At 33.8% G+C, this 2,825-nt stretch overlaps 1 non-coding gene across 1 annotated transcript; it reads right to left on the bottom strand.

Moving 5' to 3' along the window:
• Positions 1-587: 587 nt before the first annotated feature.
• On the bottom strand, positions 588-671 carry Trnal-uaa. Its single transcript has one exon. It is a non-coding gene; the product is annotated as a tRNA-Leu (tRNA).
• Positions 672-2,825: the final 2,154 nt, after the last annotated feature.

The raw sequence follows: 2,825 nt of genomic DNA, 5'->3' as shown, positions 1-2,825 counted from the left end.
CATCATAAAATAGAATCTCAGAACATCGATAAAACAGAGTATTTTCTTAGAACATTTGAAGTTTTAATGGAAAGTACAATATTTTAAAAGAGGCCATAACACAAGTTTTAATTGAACATTTAGAAAGTCAATAAAACGTAAAAGTATCCGTCTTGTAAAAAGCAAGATGGTGGCTGTGCATGTTCAAACAAAGTGAAAAATATGTGTCAAGGCTTCTGTACGTATGAGTTGTCCTTCATATGTTTTTTAATTTAACTAGAAGCAAAGAACATTTTTTTGTAGTTTTTATTTGGTCCCGGCGAGTGAGCCATTTTTGTGAAAAATCAGCTCTCAGGTGATAGACTACTACTCATTTGAGAAAATCGGTAGAAAGAAGCATTCAAGTTGTACGCATTAATGTTGGCAATTTGGTTGACAACCATGACTGCATGGCTTCAGACCATGAGAGGTTTATTTCATAGCTGCCCAGGTCAATTCGTCTTAAACAAGGTACGGTTATTCTAATGATATCGCTTGCTTAAAAATTAATATCTTTTAAACTATAATTTTACCAGAGTTTAATGACTGCAAACATACAAAAAGCATAGTGCTAGGAGTAGGAATCGAACCCACAAAGTGCAACGCACATTAGATCTTAAGTCTAACGCCTTTGCTAACTCGGCCATCCTAGCATTTTGTATTTTAAAGTGATAAATATCTAAAAAACTTGCGTTGTTTGCGACAAGAATAAATTAACTGAAAGTTGTTATGAATACATATTGAACTCCTAAAAAAGGAGTGTGAATGAGCGACATAATCTTCGGGTGATTGTCGGATGCGAATCGGGTTAAAAAATTAATTAGGGTTATTTTTTTTTATTTAAAAACTTCGCCTTTTACAAAACTTTATATACATACACAGTAACAAAAGGACATACTAGGCAGGGTATCCGCAACAGCAAAAGCCAATTACAGCGGACCCGAAGGTGAAGGTCTTAAAGGAGCGGTTAAGGTCTTAAAGGAGCAAGGCACGTCAGAAAACGTTATCCACTCAGAAAAAGCCCCGTTGAAGCTTGTAAACTTTCAATATGCTCTTATTTTTTCATTTGGGTAGCAACAGAGTATATTTTTGCTTCGGGAGACGTGTCGATGCCAAATTACGATCCTAGCAAAGATTAGCCATCTCCATTTTCAACTGCATCCGGTATTTTGACTCAAAGAGGGACCTTTTTATACCAAGAGCGCCTTTTTCCTTGAATTATTTTGAATTTTTTAATTGTTTTATTGCATTCCTTCCAATATTTTCGATCAAAATACTGTCAATTTTTTAAACACGAGTCCACAGTCTTATTCAAAATCAATAATAGCGGTCAATAATTTCGAGTTACTCCATGCAATTTATCTGTTTAACAACCCCACGCAAGCTCCACGCAAGTTAACTACGAGATGAGTTAATCATCCGACTAACTACGTTTTGTGCAACGCATTTAAGTGGTGTAGTTAACTAATCATAGTTAAGGATTTAACTACAGTGATTAGCGCTAATCATAGTTAAAGTTAACTACGTTTCTGTATTTGCTCTAGCGCAGATATAATTTTTTGTGTTGTTAGCTGTTAAACGTAACCTTTAGCCAATCAGAGCACTCCAAATCTTTGTCCGAATTTATCCCGAAAGCTGTTGAGAGCTTCCCATTAAAGCGTGTAAAACAAGATGGCGAATGTTAAAAGCATGGACATAAAGCGATTTTAAACAACCAACACAAAATACAATCTTTTCTTCCATAATATGAATCTCTGATATGAATGTAAGGCCATATTTCAGACTATGATGCCTTCTGCTAATATGGGTTTTAATGTTATACCGTGGAAGTACAACAACTCACTGGCAGGATATAAGAAATGTTGTATATAAACAAGAAAAGAACTTTACAAATACAGTTAACATAAATCATATGTATGGATCTAATCAGTGTCATACAATTAACTGTACAAAACAAAAGCTATGATGCCTTCTGCTAATATGGGTTTTCAAGTTATGCCGTGGAAGCTCGTGGAAGTGCAACAACTCACTGGCAGGACATAAGAAATATTGTATACAAACAAGAAAAGAGCTTTGCATATACAGTTATGATATTTCATATAGATAGATCTAATCAGTGGCATACAATTTACTGTACAAAACAGAAGCTATTGATGCCTTCTGCTGGTATTGGTTTTCAAGTAAAATGGCAGTCTTATATACAGCTGCGGTAATCAAACCACACAGTATATGATTTATACATTGAAGTGGAGTTGAATATTACATCTAACTTTTAATCTTCTAAACATTTTGTGGTGATGTATGTGGCCTTTGGTTTGCAACGTCTTCACTACAAATGTGGATTTCTGAAATAGCTGATCCATGTTGCTCAAGAGTGGACATTGACAGGTGTCTCATCCATATAAACAACATTAGTATTAAATAAAGTTATGTGCAAACATGGATCCATCAACAATTTTCCTGTCAGGATTTATCCATATTATGTTGATTGTAAATAATGGACAATTACCTCCTATCCCCATTGACATCTTAATTTATGTATTGACAACGAAGGAACTCTTGTTACAGTTGCTGGATTTTGTATGAAAATTTAGTCAGTATTAGTTCCAGTCAGTACATTCTTTAGTACAATAGTACTAAATTTTAAATAATTATTTTTAAACTTTTTTAAATGTACATACTTTAATTATGCTGATGTTATTAAGAATATATTCTCTGAAATTATTTTATGAATAATTTGTTTGCTTTGCTTATTGTTGGCAGTGCTAAAACATACCTAAATACCAATACTGTTACAGTTCATTACA

The sequence above is a fragment of the Dendronephthya gigantea genome, unplaced genomic scaffold, assembly GCF_004324835.1.
Source record: "Dendronephthya gigantea isolate DGI-Jeju-01 unplaced genomic scaffold, DenGig_1.0 000174F, whole genome shotgun sequence".
Taxonomy (NCBI): Eukaryota; Metazoa; Cnidaria; class Anthozoa; order Malacalcyonacea; family Nephtheidae; genus Dendronephthya; species Dendronephthya gigantea.
Note: the sequence above shows the minus strand (reverse complement) of the source record. Positions and strands in the feature narration are given on the sequence as shown.